This window comes from Oryctolagus cuniculus, chromosome 7 (assembly GCF_051225735.1).
Source record: "Oryctolagus cuniculus isolate XC-2025 breed Fujian yellow rabbit chromosome 7, ASM5122573v1, whole genome shotgun sequence".
Classification (NCBI taxonomy): Eukaryota; Metazoa; Chordata; class Mammalia; order Lagomorpha; family Leporidae; genus Oryctolagus; species Oryctolagus cuniculus.
Genome location: NC_142873.1, coordinates 21,951,348 through 21,966,231, shown reverse-complemented (window position 1 = coordinate 21,966,231; position 14,884 = coordinate 21,951,348). Strand labels below are relative to the sequence as shown.

At 42.2% G+C, this 14,884-nt stretch overlaps 1 protein-coding gene across 9 annotated transcripts in view; it reads left to right on the top strand.

Annotated features, from left to right (window-relative positions):
• Window positions 1-14,884, top strand: part of GALNT11 (polypeptide N-acetylgalactosaminyltransferase 11) — a 58,205-nt gene that overhangs the window by 2,384 nt on the left and 40,937 nt on the right. The window contains exons 3-4 of one of the 9 annotated variants that reach the window (XM_070077293.2): window positions 693-916; window positions 1,615-1,762. The exons of 4 other annotated variants lie outside the window; for them this stretch is intronic. The gene's annotated coding sequence lies outside the window, so the exon portion shown is untranslated. Of the gene's footprint in view, window positions 1-52; window positions 917-1,614; window positions 1,763-14,251; window positions 14,320-14,884 lie in introns of those variants that run through there. 4 more of the 9 variants (XM_089299505.1, XM_089299507.1, XM_089299506.1 and 1 more) reach the window with 4 other exon arrangements.

The window sequence follows — 14,884 nt, the reverse complement described above, 5'->3', positions numbered from 1 at the left end:
GGCATAGCGGATAAAGCTACTGCCTGCAGTGCCAGCATCCCAAATGGGCACTGGAAAGCAGTGGAAGATGGCCCAAGTCCTTGGGTCTCTGCACCCACGTGGGAGACCCAGAAGAAGCTCCTGGCTCCTGGCTTTGGATTGTCCCAGCTCTGACTGTTGTGACCATTTTAGAAGTGAACCAGTAGATGGAAGATCTCTCTTTGCCTCTGTCTTTCCATAACTCTGCCTTCCAAATATAAATTTTGTAAAACATTAGAATGAATTCTTATTACTACTTTATTTAATAAAGTATATTATTTTGATGTTAGATAACTCTTAGAATAATGTTGAAGTTAGCATTTTCTTACAGGATAGGATTTTAAAAACTTTGTATTACGGGAACTAATTGGTTTTTTTTTAAAAGTTAAACCTTTTATTTTGTAATAATTGTACTTCCACGTGAAGTTTTAATGAATACTATGAGATCTTGTTTACCTGTTACCCGGTTTCCCCCTTGGTAATAATCTTGTAGAATATTACAGCCAGAGTATTGTTACAGGGTTAAGATGTGAAGCAGTCCCATAACCAGAAGGGTATCACACCTGCCTTTCCCCTTCCATAATCCTCCCACCCGTGGTGTTCCCAAGCCCTGGTTGTTGGGGACGGTCCTGTGCATTGTAAGCTGTGCAGCATCCCTGGCCTTCACCCACCAGAAGCCTATGGGAGCCCCACAGTTGTGACAACTAAGTGTTTTCGGATGTTGCCGAAAGGAATGAGGATGCCAGATTTTTCAAGGCATTTCCAGATATCCCAACCCCTGCCTGAGAACCACTGGAGCTAAGATTCTGTACCTTCATCACGGTGCCGTCCGTCCTGTAACTACTCGGCATCTGTACACGGCTTCCACATGGGCATTCTGTTGTCTGAAGACAGAATTGTAAGTACCCAGTGAGACTTGCGAAAGTGAGGAATGAAGTTACTGTATACACACACAGCATCCATGAGGATGGACTGGCGCCTCAGGCCTTCCGCTCCATGGGCAGGAATGAGGACCCAGTAGTGTAAGCACATGATAACGCCTAGAAACCAGCGTACATAAGGAACCTAACAACCTAATATAAGCATCAGAGTTACAAGAACAACTGTTGAATCAGATGTTTTCTTTTCTTAGAAAACATTTTAGCATGGAAAATTTCAGACACTAAAAAAGACAGATTTTTTTAAAAAATCTATTAATGGTCAGTCTTTTTTCATCTATAACTCTACAACTCTTATCCTCTGGTTAATAGAAATAAATAGCAGGTATCATAGAATTAGAATTTAAAGCTTATGAGTTGTTTATTTCTGAAAGTTTGCATTTCATGTTTTCAGACCACAGTTGACCACTGGTCCCTGAAGTAGCAGAAGACAAAACTCTGCATAAATGGGGACTGCTGTAATTAAAATCTATCAAAGACTTAGAGAGAGGGAGACAGAGGGACACAGATTTTCCATCCACTGATTCACTCCTCAGATGGCCACAATCTGCCAGGGCTGGGCCAGGCTGAAGCCAGGAGCGGGGAGCTTCATTCATCTGGGTCTCCCACGTGGGTGGCAGGGACCCAAACACTTGCCTGTCCTCTGCTGCTTTTCCAGGCCATTTACAGGGAGCCGAATTGGAAGTGTTGCGGCCAGGACTGTAACCGGCACACATATTGGATGTTGGTGTCTCAGGCAGTGACTTAACCAGCTGCGCCACAATGCCAGCCCACCTGTTGACTCTTACTGAACTAATGGTTGCCTGGTGAGGCTGCAGTCACTTTCTCCTTATTCTCTTCTACAGATCTGTAGTGAGTTAGAGCTGCTACCTTCTACTTGTCATTTGTTCAAAGAAGGCATTAAAGAACAAGGGTTAGCCTCTCCAAGCGCCTATTCAGGGATCCGTCAGGTGTCCCGAGTTCTGCTGTTCCAGGTGCTCTGCCAGGCTCTGTCCCTTTAGTTTTCTTGTCTTTGGAGTTCATTTAATTAAATTTGTTACTTTCTCCCAAACAGCTTTTCTTTGATTTTCTTCTGCATTTGAAGTACTGTTAGACACTGCATGTGTTCATGTTCTTCTTGATTTTCTTAGAGAAGAGAGCCCTAAATATCAAGGGCATGTCAAAGCGTCATTCCCAGAGAGCCTATGTTGTGTGCAACTTACCCTGAACCATTCCTTAATTGAATAATCTCCTTATGTGTAATCATAAAATACTGTTGGTGGCAGTGTTTTCTAGTTTCCCAGGGTAGATAAATAAGAAGGAATAGTGTGTACTCTTGGGTTTTCATCACCTGGTGATTTCACAGGGGCATGTAGGAGCAATATTGTAAGTCAATACTCACTCACATGACTGTGACTGAGATGAAAAGTGAATGTGTCTCTTTTATGGAAAAAGTTACCAAACGTTTGCTGTTTGGCCGTTTGGAATATAGGATATACTAACACACAAATAGCTGGAAACCACCAGAAGGTAAATAATTAACATTTGACGATACATTTTAGATTTCAGTAAACATTTTGAAAACTGTTTTTTACTAATAGAAAATGAAAGCTATCCTGCTGGTTAAAATATAATTATCTTGTTGGCCTGTAATAACAGATGGATTAAAGAGGGCATATGAGTTAGTTTTTACCTCATTTATTAAATAACTACATAGTCTTTGTAGAAAACGTTTTAAAGTGCAATGAAAATTAGCCAAAATGCTGCTATCCTTAGTCTGTTAAAATTTTTTGTAACTACCAAAAGCAGTATGGCATTTTATAGATAGTATAAAGAGATTAAAAAATAAGAATAGCTTGTATAGCAAAAACATTAGTAATGGTGAAATTTCAGATGGTTTATAAATACTTTTCTGCTTATTTGAATTTTTTGAGTTTTCAGCACAATAGCAGGAATGCCGCTTGACATATTCTGTGTCTCAGCATTGGCCTTTTCTTTAGGCTAATCGAATGATTTTCAGAAGAAAAATGTTGCAGTACTTAGTACACTTAATAGGCTGTGACTGGAAGATTAGTGGAATTACTTAAACTGTAGAGTGGCATTGCAGAAAGGCGTATCTTAGTGAAGTCTATCATCTGAGTGCTTTATAGAGCGCGGTTGGTATGGCCCGTGTACAGTGTGAATAGAGCATGCCTTAGAACAGCATTTTAAATATGTTGTTGGAGCTCAAAGCGCTGGTGTGCTGTTGAGAAATACAACGCATACTAATCAAATCGAATTCACAGAGTGAGCTGAGACTAAATGATTTGTGACCTGAATGGTCACGTGCTGATAGTAGCAACAAAAAGTTTGATTTGGGGGCAGATTAAAGTGTTTATTGCTCAAATTATTATTTGCATGTTTTTGTTTGGTACCCGTTTTTCCAGTTTTCTGGATTGCACAGTAGTGCAGTGCTGCTCTCTGCCCACAAAGATGATGCAGAGCCTCTAACTGTGCTGTCATCGCACCCATCTCATTGCCTTCCTCTCTCTAGAGTATCAGCATTTTTAGAAAAAGTTGTGGGGTGACCAGTATTGTGGTGTAGTGGATTAAGCCACTGATGCCTCATCCCATGAGTTCCTGTCCTGGCTGCTCCACTTCAAATACAGCTCCCCACTGGTGTGCCTGGGAAGGCAGTGGAGGATAGCCCAAGTACTTGGGCCCCTGCCCCCTTTTAAAGATTTATTTATTTATTAGTGAGGCAAAGGGGGTTGGAGAGAGAGAAAGACTGAGAGACTGACTTCCATTCGCTGGTTTATTTCCCAAATGGCTGCAGCAGCTGGAGCCGAGCCAGTCTGAAGCCAGGAGCCTGGAGCTTCTTCCTGGTCTCCCACATGGGTACAAGGGCCCAAGCACTTGGGCCATCTTCCACTGCTTTGCCAGACTGCAGCAGTCAGGACTCGAACCGGCACCCATAGAGGATGCTGGCGTTGCAGATGGCAGCTTTACCTGCTTTGCCACAGCACCAGCCCCCAATAAATAGGTCTTTAAGAAAAAAGTTAATGAAGGATGCTAGAAACCAAATCAATATTATGTTTTGTCATTTCTTTATCATTCCTCTGTTTTATAACAGGTGTATTTGCACACGCATGTGCACGCTTGTGTGTAGCATTTTGTGTACAATCTTCTTTTTCCATTGGACAACCTAATTTAAAGATTCATCTGTAATTGGCAATAGGTACTTTCCTTCTGTGGCTGCTTAGTCTATTGTATGTATATTTTAGTTTGTTCAACCAGCCCTTTATTAGTGGATAATTGGATTGATTTCAGCCTTTTGATATTACAGATTGTTCTGTAGTAAATAGGCCGTTGCATACATTATTTCCTACTTTTACTATCTGTGCGATGAATTATTAGGAATAATATTGTGGGGTCAAGGATAAATGCATGTTTTACTAGATGTTATCAAATTACACTTCCTAGAGGTTATACCATATATGGGAGTTTACCCTGCAACCTTGCTATCAGAATATGTTGTTGGGGTGGGGCTGTGGCGCAGCGGGTTAACGCCCTGGCCTGAAGCGCCAGCATCCCATATGGGCGCTGGTTCTAGTCTTGGCTGCTCCACTTCTGATCCAGTGCTCTGCTATGGCCTGGGAAAGCAGTAGAAGATGGCCCAAGTCCTTGGGCCCCTGCACGCGCGTGGGAGACCCAGAAGAAGCTCCTGGCTCCTGGCTTCGGATCGGCGCAGTTCCAGCCATTGTGGCCAACTGGGGAGTGAACCATCGGATGGAAGACCTTTCTTTCTCTCTCTCTCTCTCTCTCTCTCTCTGCCTCTCCTCTCTCTTTGTAACTCTGACTCTCAAGTAAAAAATAAATCTTTTTTTAAAAAAGAACATTTTGTCAAGCTTTTGTTTCTGTTTTTATTTTTTTAAAAATTTGTTTTGAAAGAGTTATAGAAGAGAGGGAGAAACCGAGAGAGCGAGAGAGAGATCTTTCAGCCACTGGTTTATTCCCTAGAAGGTTGCAGTGGCCAGGGCTGGATCAAGCTGAAGCCAGAATTTCCTTTTGCAATTCCCATGTGGGTGGTAGGGGCGTAAACACTTAGGCCATCTTCTGATGCTTTTCCCAGGCCATTAGCAGGGAGTTGGATCTTAAGTGGAGCAGTCAAGACACAAACCAGCACACACCAGCTCCTGTTGTTAATAAGCTTTCGGATTTTTGTAAATTGAACAGATAGAAAATGATTTTTCAGTATACTTTCAGTTTGCATTTACCTTAGTATGAGAGTAAGTAAGCATTTTCTCATATGTTTAAGAACCAATTGAATTTTTCTTTGTGCTGTCTGTAGAGTTGTTGATCCTTTACTTCCTCAGAATCTTTTCATCTGAGACTGTGGCTAATAGATCCTGTGATAACCCCCAGTAATTACAGCCAGCTGTTATGTCACTATGTAATTCCCTCCCTTGGAGTGGGGGTGGGACCTATTACTTACAGAATATGGCAAAGGTGATAGAATGTTAATCTGGTGATTAGGTTGGGTTGCTTGGCAGTGATGGGATGTCACTCCTGTGAGTTCCTCACAGACTTTTTTTTTTTTTTTTAATTTTTTTGAACATTACAGAGATATCTTCCATTCGCTGGTCCACTCTCCAATGACCTCAATGGCTGGGGCAGGGCCAGGCTGATACCAGGAGCCAGGAACTCCATCCAGGTCTTCCGTGTGGGTGGCAGGGGCCCAAGCACTTGGGCCATCTTCTGCTGCTTTGCCAGGTGCTAATGCAGGGAGCTGGATCAGGAGTGGAGCAGCTGGGACTTGAAGTGGCGCTCAGATGGGATGTTGGCATTGCAGGCGACTTAACCCGCTGCTCCACAACACTTGCCCTGGCAACAGTCTTAAGGCACACTGGAGTAGGAGAGTCTTTGTTGTTGACTTGATGCAGTTACATGTTGATGAAGCCATGGGCCAGAAGCTGCAGGCAACCTGTAAGAGTTGAGGGTGTCCTCCGGTTGGCAGCTACCAAAAAGCCAGGATCACCAGTTCTGCAGCCACAAGGAATTGAATTCAGTAGACTTTTAGTGAGTTTAGAGCAGGTCCCTCTCCGTTCCTTCCTCCAGGTGAGTACGCAGCTTGACTGACATTTTATTTGCAGACATGACCCAGTTAAGCTCTGCTCACTTGACCCAGAGAAACTGGGTGATAATAATGTCTGGTATTTTAAGCCACTACATCTGTGGTAATTTGCTAGGTAGCAATAGCTAATTGTTGCAGAACAACCATCCAAATTAGTTGGAGGTGTTGCTTATAGAACCAGCAAATCTGGGTCTGCTCACCCTTTGTGCCGACAGCCTATCGCTGACACTGGGGTGGTGGGAGACAGTAGGTGAAACACGGAGCAGGGAGCTGTGCACTATTGCTGATTCCCGAGCTCCCCGAGGGACTGGGGTGAAGGATCTTACCGATTGAAGTTGGGACTGAGGTGCATGTTCAGTTCGTTGGCCAAGTTCCCGGTTGGTCAATGGTTCTCTTGACCTTCCTTTGATAGTCAGCAATGCTGCGCTCTTTGGGGAATGTTTATGGTGGTAAGTCACCGTCTGTCCCAGACCTGGAATGTCCTGGAATTCCCTTAAACAAAATCCTCTGGCCAGCACTGGCCAGCAAGGCTTTATCTGTTGGAGAAGCAGTGATTGGAACCTTGTGCCATACTCCCTTTACCACACCCTCAATTCAGTGCATTCCTTTTGATAAGTGGTTAGTTCTCAGACAGGCAAGGACACCTTGGGCTAAGGGACATAGGCTGGATCCTGCTTCTACAGGAATATTCAGATAGGGATTGGGTCTCATAAATAATACTGAGATGTACTGCCCTTTGTAATACCAGTTGCAAATGTTTTTTCTAGTTCTCTTTATTTTTCATTTGATGTCTTTTGCTATCTAAAATTTTTTTGTTTTCATGTAATCCAGTTTATTTTTTTTTCTGTTTCTGAATTTTTCAGTTTTAGCTAGAAGTCCCTTTCTGACTCCCAGATAATAGAATTTAAAATGGATTTTATTGTACCTTTTTTTTCATATGGCTAAACAGTTGTCCCAACAGCATTTAGTAAAAAGTCATCCATTTTCTTTCATTTGTGATGTTATCTTTGTTACTTTTAAATTTATAGTAGATTGTTAAATTACTGTATATAATTGGTCTTTTTGCCATTGGTTGTTGGTCTGTGAATGCCACATCACACTGTGAAGATATAAAGGCCTTGGAATCTGTTATCCTGTAGGCATAACTAGGCTCACCCCTCTCCTAGTTCTTTTTTCAGGCTTTGCTAGTTTATTTCCCTGCTTGTCCGATCTTTTCCAAGTGAACTTTATAATTAACTTATCCTGCTCAAAAAAAAAAATATATATATATTTAACATGATTGCATACAATATGTAAGTAAATTTAGGGAGAGCTGACATGATTATGAGTCTTTTGGTATGAGAATATAGTAGTATCTTTCCATTTGTTCAGATCTTCTTTGACAACTTTCAGGAGTTTTTCATGGTTTTCTTTATATGTATTTAAGTCATTTTTGTTAAGTTTGTACTTAGTATTTGTCATAAGATTTTTTTTCATTGGTATTCATAAATATGTTTTGGAGGAGGTTTAATTATCAGTTTTGAGATCAGTGTTATATTCTTCATAAAACAAATTGGGAGGATTCATATTTTTAAAAGAAATTGTTTAGCTTAAATAACATTAGGATTTTACTAGATCCTTAAAGGAATGACAGAGTTCCTCTGTGGCACTCTTTGTACCTCATGGTTGATGTTTGTTGTTGTTTGATTTTTTTTTCCCTGAGGAACACTTTTAAAAAATATATTTATTTATTTGAAAGGCAGAGTGTCAGGGAGAGACAGAGAGAGAGAGAGAATCTTCCATCTGCTTGTTCACTAGCTGAATGCCTGCAACAGCTGTAGCTGGGCCATGCTGAAGCCAGGAGCCCAAAACTCCATCCTCATCTCCTGTGTGGGTGGCAGGGGCCCAAGTACTTGGCCCACCATCCGCGGCCTCCCAGCTACATTAGCAGGAAGCTGGATCAGCAGCAGGACAGTCTGGTTGATACGGTGGGCTGCAGTTGCCAGCTGTGGCTTATCCCATTGTGCCACAGTGCTGGTTCCTCTGAGGAACCCTTTTATGACTTTTTCTTCTATGGTGATTGATCTGTCAGGATTTCTTTGAAGATTGGGGTCAGTCTGGAAAATTTGTATTTTCCATAAATGTTAATGCTTCTAGCTTTCAAATTGATTTGGATGGAATTGCAATCACCTCTGGATTTTTTTTTTTTAATTTTAAAGATTTATTTATGTATTTGAGAGGCAGAGTTAGAGAGGAGAGCCTGAGAAAGAGGTCTTCCACCTGCTGGTTCACTCCCCAAATGGCCACAATGGCTGGAGCTGGGCCCATCTGGAGCCAGGAGCCAGGAGCTTCTTCCAGGTCTCCCACGTGGGTGCAGGAACCGAAGCACTTGGACCATCTGCCACTGCTTTCCCAGGCTATCAGCTGGGAGCTGGATCAGAAGTGGAACAGCCAAGGCTCGAACTGATGCCCATATGAGTTGCTAGCTCCTCAGGCAGAAGCTCAACCTACTAAGCCACAGCACCAGCCCCAGTCACCTCTTGATTTTAAAAATTTCTTGTTGAAGTGTTTTTAGATTTAAAATTAAGAATCACAGAAGGAAGATTTGGGACTTTTGATGGCCTAGTGAATAGAAAATGTCTAATGAAACTCCAATAGTTAGCCATCTTCTCTCTCACAATAAACAGTTATTTCCCAGGGTATGCTCTGCTCACATTACACTCTTTTTTTTTTTTTTTTTTTTAAGATTTATTTATTTATTTGAAAGGCAGAGTTACAGAGAGGCAGAGAGAGAAAGTCATCCATCCTCTGGTTCACTCACCAAATGGCTACAACAGCCAGAACGAGGCCAATCCAAACCCAGGAGCTAGGGGCTTCCTCCAGGTCTCCCACACGGGTACAGGGGCCCAAGGACTTGGGCCAACTTCCACTGCTTTCCCAGGCCATAGCAGGGAGCTGGATTGGAAGAGGAGCAGCTGGGACTCAAACTGGTGCCCAAATGGGATGCTGGCACTGCAGGCAGTGGCTTTTTACCCACTATGCCACAGTGCCAGCCCTTCACATTACGCTCTTGTCTAAGATTTTGCACTGCACAGAATATACACAGTGTCTCTTAACCTTCTGAAACAGAAATATACTTTTAAAAATTATACAATTATGGGGCAGGCATTGTGTCATACGTAGCAAGTTAAGATGCTGCTGTTTAAGTCTTGGCCACTCCATGCTTCTGATCTAAAGTGCTCGGAAGGCAACAGATAATGGCCCAAGTACTTGCGTTCCTGCCACCCACATAGACCTGAATGGAATCCCTGACTCCTAGCTTCTGCCTGGCCTGTCCCTGGCTGTTGAGGCATTTGGGGAGTGAACATGGAGATGAAAGATAGACAGACAGATACTCTGCCTTTCACATAAATAAATCTTAAAAAGATATTTAAAAATTATACAAAACAAATATTTATTAATTGTTAATACTAGGCCATATAAACCCGTATAAACATATGGGTTTGAAAAGATGGAGAAATTTCCTCTCCTGCTCACAGTGAGTACATAACGCTTACACTACATGCACATTACTTATTAGGATGTCTGCAGTTCACATGTCTGGAAAAGGTGATTCTCTGTTACCTGTACCTGTCTGAAATCTCTGTTGAGCATCTCATTTTCCAACCAAGACTTCTGTCTTTCCAGCTCACTGCCTCTGTAACACCCTAACAATTATTCAGACACACTGGGACCTCTAATCTTTTGGCCTATCCACATTTCCCATTCTAATTCTTTCGTATCCTCACATCTCTTTGCCTGGCTCCGTCTGTGGTCTGCCATTGTAATCATTACATGCACCTCTGCGCCTCCCTGGCGACACTCCGGCTCTCAGCTGACAAGGTCCCTGTGCCTGAGTAGCAGAACATGTGTGGAGAAAAATATAGAATTATGCTGATTTGTCTCACTTTAAACTCGTCTACACATCTGGTTAGGCTGTTACTCATTTCACTTTGAAAAATATACTGTGTTGATATTTAACTGTGGAGGTTTGACTTTGTAACTATTCAAGTTTATTATTGAACTAGTTGTTTTGCATTAACTAACCTTATATATTTTGTTTGACCCTCCTTTTGAATTTAAAGGCACTTAGCCTTGGTTGTTGAAGTAATTAATTGCCCATACGACAAATAGGCAGTATGAAGCAAAAACTTCATTGTATGATGCTAGATCTGTTACTTATTCCTGTGGAGTAGATTCACAATTCAGCTTTTGATTTTTGTTTGAATATATTCATTTTTAAGCAGTTAAGAATGTCTGTTATTAAGTAACAGACATCTGATTGCTTTGCACTTTGTTCATATTTGGATGTTGATTTTTTGACCTGTGTAAAAACAGAATCTTTGTCGTTTTTGAACACTTTTATGGTTAATAGTATAAAAGAAATGGCCTTGTTTCATAAATGTCTCTCATTTTATATGTTCTTTAGTATACTGATTCACTACATTAAGAAGTGTTCTGGAAGAAATACAGTATGACTTGGGGAAAATAATTGTGATTGTCTACCTGATAGAGTTGTTGAGAGTTAGTCCATTTTACAGTTCGGGAAACAAGGGAATCTTGATGTTGAGCTGCTTGGATAGGATGAGCCAGATGAATAATCCGTACAGAACTGGCCTAATCTGTGTGTTTTAAGCAGAAAACTCTTCATCTTGCCTTTATGGTGCTGGCAAGCAGTGAGGAGGGAACCTAAGATCAGGAAGTAAACACAATAGAAAGCAGTGTTCTGGGTTTATCGCAGAGACCTTTATTTAATTTTTGAAATTGGACAGTAAGTTTCTGAGTTGTTTCTTGTTTTTTTGGTTTTTTGGTTTTTTTTCCTATAATAAGTTTGCCTGTTGTTCTGAGTTAGTTTTCATGCTGTTGTTGAATAAGGTTGTCCTTGCATAGCCTAGGCATTAAACCTGATGTGACTGTAGCCATTTTGGATGTAACAGCCGTCTTGCCCTTTAGGTAATCCCAAAATCTGTGGGATAAACAAAGTCATGTAGATTACCTGTTGGGCTTGGCTCGCCAGTCTGGACCTTGGACTGTCCCTTACTTAGGTTAGCTCTGGGATCCGTTGTCTGCTGGCCACCTGCGGCCACCCTTCTGTCTGAGGCTCCTCAGTGACTCACACTTTACGTTACATTGGATTTGTGCTTCCTTTCGTCTCAGGGCACCTTCCACCTTTGGTGGCCAATCCTATGCGTTAGGTTTTCTGAAACACAGCAGTAATGTATTGCTTGCCCAAAACAGAATAGCAATAAATTTGTTTAGAAATTCTCAGTATTTTGCAAGTATACTACTAACCATCTTACAGTAATTTTTTCATTCATTTCAACAAATAATTATTAAATATCGTGTGCCAGGCTTAGGGGATAGAGTAATAGAGCATACTTTCTAGCATGAGGAGTTAAGACAATAGTAATAGACCCAGTAAGTACAGCAAGTAAGCAAACAGCGACCACAAAGGTCCTGTGGCTCTTATCTTGGTCCAGTGGGGATCATTGTATTTTGTGTGTCAGTCATTGTGCCTTACATTTTACATGGTTGTCTTGTATACTTCTTGACTGTTTTACCTAATTATAATATGCAGTAAATAGATGATGTTAATTTGGAATATAGTTGATGAAAGTGAGGCTAAGAAACTCTGGTGATTTTTTTTTTCTGAGGTGCAAAACTGGAATGTGATAGAATGGAATTTTAGTTTTGTCTCTTTTGTTTTTTATTTTTTAAAGATCTATTTACTTATTTGAAAGGCAGAGGTACAGAGAGGCAGAGGCAGAGAGAGAGAGAGGTCTTCTATCAGCTGGTTCACTCCCAAGATGGCCACAACGGGGCCGACCCTCAGTCAGGAGCCAGGAGCTTTTTCCTGGTCTCCCTTGCAGGTACAGGGGCTCAAGGACTTGGACCATCTTCCGCTGCTTTCTCAGGCACATTAGCAAGGAGCTGGATCAGAAGTGGAACAGCTGGAACTCGAACTGGCGCCCATATGGGATGTGGGCACAGGTAGAGACTTACCCTACTATGCCACAGCACCAGCCCCTTTGTTTTTTATAAAGGTTGTCTTGTTTTTCCCTCATTCCATTGGTTCTAAAATGTGGCTGTGTATCACGGTTAACTGGGAAGCTTATTAAAGCCATAGATTCCTTAACCTTACCCCTAGAAATTCTGGTTTAGCCTATGTGGCATGGAGCCTCAGGAACCTGCATTAAAAAAAAAAAAAGATTTTACTTATTTGAAAGGCAGAGAGTTAGAGAGAGTGGGGAAGAGAGAGCGAGCGATGTCTTCATCTGCTGGTTCGCTTCCCAAATGGCCACAACAACCACGGCTGGGCCAGGCCGGAGCCAGGAGCTTCCTCCAGGTCTCCCGTGTGGGTGGCAGCAGGCCAGACACTTGGGCCATCTCCTGCTGCTTTTCCCAGACACAGTGGCAGGGAGCTGCATCGGGAGTAGAGCAGCCAGGACTGGAACCGATGTCCGTATGGGATGCCAGCTTAATCGGCTGTGCCAGGATGCTGGCCCCAGGAGATTGTCTTTAGTGTTCTTTCCTTAAACTGTCCTTGTGTTTGGTATCAGGGTGTTAATAGCCTCGGAAAGTCAGTTGGAGAATGTTACCTTGTTTCCTGTTTCCTGAAGACAGTCGTAGAAGACTAAAATCATGGAATTCCTCAAATGTTTGGCAGACTCACTTGTGAAATTATCTAGAGATGTTTTTGCAGTGATGTAACATTGCAGAGAACGAAGACCATCCAAATTCTGGAGTTTCCAGTCTGTGCATTTATATTTTTCTAGGAATTTATTTCACCTAAATTTATGAACAACTGTAATCTGCTTCTGTATTTATGACCTCTTTGTTGTTCTTGGTATTATTTTTGCTTTCTTTTTTATTGATTAGTCTACTAGTGCTTCAAGTTTTCTGATTTTTAAAGAACTAACTTAGCTTTTGTTGTCTTGTTTTATTTTCATTTTCGATTCCTGCTAACACTATTATTCTTTTACTTTTGAGTTTATTATATTTTCTGAATTCATAATTTGCAGTCTTATTTTATATTTCTTTTATAAGCATCCAAAGCTATAAATTTGGCCATAACTAGATCCCTTGGGTTTTGAAAAGTAGTATTTTCATTATTTAGTTCTACATAAATATTTTGCAATTTTCATTTACACAGTTCATAATTTTTCTCATTCTCCTTTTGTCATTGGCTTTGTAACCAAGAATATAGGATTTAGATGAAAGGGTGACACTGGAACAGAGGCAAAGAATCTGAAATTAATCTAAGAGTGTGCTGATTTTCCAGAGGTATTCCAGAAAGGAGAGCTGTAAAAAATCATTATGAGTTAGGTTTTTGAATAAACATTGTAAAGATCATGTGTATGTGAACAGATTATGCTTTTTCAGACTCCTTATTTTTAATTAATTTATTTTTTAAAGATTTATTATTATTTTTTTTTTTTTTTATTTTTGACAGAGTGGACAGTGAGAGAGAGAGAGACAGAGAGAAAGGTCTTCCTGTACCTTTGGTTCACCCTCCAATGGCTGCTGCGGCCAGTGCGCTGCAGCCGGCGCACCACTCTGATCCAAAGCCAGGAGCCAGGTGCTTCTCCTGGTCTCCCATGCGGGTGCAGGGCCCAAGCACTTGGGTCATCCTCCACTACCTTCCCGGGCGACAGCAGAGAGCTGGACTGGAAGAGGAGCAACCGGGACAGAATCCGGCGCCCCAACCAGGACTAGAAGCCGGTGTACTGTCGCCGCAAGGTGGAGGATTAGCCTATTGAGCCGCGGTGCCGGCCATTTTTTGAAGATTTATTTATTATTTGAAAGGCAGAGTTACAGAGAGGCAGAGGCAGAGAGAGAGAAAGGTCTTCTGTCTGCTGGTTTACTCCCCAGATGGCCGCAATGGTGCCAGTCTGAAGCCAGGAGCCAGGAGCTTCTTCCAGGTCTCGGATGCTGGTGCAGGGGCTCAAGGACTTGGGCCATCTTCTACTGCTTTTCCAGGCCATAGCAGAGAGTTGGATCGGGAGTGGAGTAGGTGGGACTTGAACTGGCGCCCATGGGGGATGCTAGCACTGCAGGAGGCAGCTTTACCCTCTAGGCCACGGTGCCGTCCCCCTCCCCTTATTTTTTATTTTTTAAAATTTTACTTATTTGAGACACACAAAAAAAATGAAAGTGAGTTACCACCTGCTGGTTCACTCCCCAGATGCCTGCTGTCACTGGGACTGGGCCGGGCTGAAGCCAGGAACCAGAAATTCAATTCCTGTCTCTCAGGTGGGTGGCAGGAGCCTAATTATGAGTCAAGAATCAGAGTCATGTATTATACCCAGGTACTCACAATAAGGAACATACTTTTTTTTGTTTGTTTTTTGTTTTATTTATTTATTTGAAAGGCAGAGTTACACAGAGAGAGAAAGAAGGAGAGGCAAAGAGAAAGAGAGAGAGAGAGGTCTTTCATCCGCTGGTTCACTCCCCAGATGGCCACAATGGCCAGAGATGCGCCGATCTGGAGCCAGGAGCCAGGAGCTTCTTCTGGGTCTCCCACACAAGTGCAGGGACCCAAGGACTTGGGCCATCTTCTGCTACTTTCCCAGGCCATAGCAGAGAGCTGAATCGGAAGTGGAGCAGCCGGGACTAGAACCAGCGCCCAAAGGGGATGTTGGCACCGCAGGCGGTTTCTTTACCTGATACACCACAGCGTCCATTCTAGAACACACGTGTTTTAACTGCTAACGCCACCTCTCCCCACCACTACAAAGATGTATGTTGCAAGCACAAAGGCTGTAAGCTATAAAAACCCTAGAAAATTGCTTCCCAGAGAGGCAGTTTCTTTAGGGAA